Genomic DNA, 1,855 nt, shown 5'->3' on the forward strand with positions numbered 1-1,855 from the left:
AAAGTGTGTGCATGGAGATTTTTGTTAAATAGTTGCAGTGTTTTTCTAGTTTAATTTTTTTTGTTATTTTTTTTTTTTTAATGAAAAATTGTGCATCTTTTAACCAAAACCACATAAGTTAAACTTTCAAACTTTATAGAGAATTATGAAAAATTGAAAAAATTTGCATCATAAATAAAATTGGTATTTTTAAATGAATTTTTAGAAAAATGTTTGGTCTGCAGGTACTTCGATTATGACACCCTAGTATAACAATGGCAAGTTTTAAGAGGCCAAAAAATCCCGTTCATATAAAAACTACCGTTGGTTTTTTAAATTTTCATGCGCATTTTATTCTAAAAGAATTCAAGTTTATATGGTAAAAAGTGCAATATGTGGTCAGAAAAAAGTTTGGAAGCTTAACTTATGTAGCTTTGGTTAAAGCTTGAACCATATATATATATTTTTTTTAATAACAAAAAATCTAACTTGACACCATGCGTTACTTGATCGCCAGTGCACGTACGGTAGCGAGAATGTAAATAGGGAAAAGATATTCTAGCAAATTTTGGTTTTTTTCTTTGTTTAAAAGATATTCATTATTTTTTTTACTAAAATATAGCTTACTATCTAAAAAAATAATATTAATAAAAACTCAACGAATTTAAAAAAATGTTGAACTTTTTAAACAGATTTTTTTGAGTATACAGTTTTGTAGCCTATTCGAAATTTAATAAAATAAAGTGGAAGTTTGAAGTAGTTAGGACTAATCGTTGATTTTTGGGAATTTTTTAGTTAGCGCATTTTCTTTCATACAAAAAATGTTTGAAAAATTTTTGAAAAATTTTTTGTATGGAGCAAATGAACAACACCTTCTAAGAAATAATTGCTAAAATCATCGGTAAGCCCTAACAATTTAAAATTTGCTTTTTGTGTAACTAAAATTGAATGCGCTACAAAACTGCATACCCAGAATGTTTCTAAGAAATCTAATTAAAAAGCTAAAATATTTTAATTAAATTTTTGTACAAAGTTTGAAACCTTGATTTACATGGTTTTTGTTAGATTAACTTTAGACTTTAAATAATCGCATTGGAAGTAGCCAAAGAATGCTAAAATTTCTCTTTCCTTTTTATGTTTTCGCCATGTATGTAGGTTGAATTTAAAAGAAATATTATAAATTTTTTAAAGAAAAGTTTTCAAACCTCGCGAGAAATAGAATAAACCAAAATTTGTTGATAAAATGAATTTTCTAGAAATTTTTCTTTATAAAATAATTGAAATCGACTTTTATAATTTCCAGCATTTAAACTTTTTTTGCTTAAAGATGGTATTAATAAAATGACTTAAAAGCTTAAAAGCTTTTTCTTTAACTAAAGTCTTAAGCACATACATATATTTCTAAATTTTGTGTGACTTTAAAAGTTTTATCTACATCCTTTGCTCATTAGCAACATTTTTGACCTACTTCAAATTTCCATAGAAATAAAACTCTTTTACTTGTATTGAAATTTTATAAACATATTTTCGCAGATTATTTGGCACACAAGTAGCACTTACAAGTTGAAAAGAAGAAAAAAAAAACCAGAACACCGCCACTTGCATTCACACTAATAAAATCAACACTTACACGCACGCTTACATTTACATTTGCGACATTTAAGTGCTGCAAATCCCTGAACAACTTTATTACTCGCATAGTGAAAGCGTCAGTGCCAACATAATTCACACGTTGCAATGCCAAGCTGTGCCAACATGCAAAGGATTTTTTCGTACAACAAAAGGAGAAGCAAACTATTTTGCATAAAATTTATAGCCAGCGAGCAAGTGAATGGAATGTGTAGAAAGCAAAAGCGTGTCAGTGAAGTGGAAAAAA

The sequence above is a fragment of the Rhagoletis pomonella genome, unplaced genomic scaffold (assembly GCF_013731165.1).
Source record: "Rhagoletis pomonella isolate Grant_MI unplaced genomic scaffold, Rhpom_1.0 Rhpom_scaffold_00008, whole genome shotgun sequence".
Lineage (NCBI taxonomy): Eukaryota > Metazoa > Arthropoda > Insecta > Diptera > Tephritidae > Rhagoletis > Rhagoletis pomonella.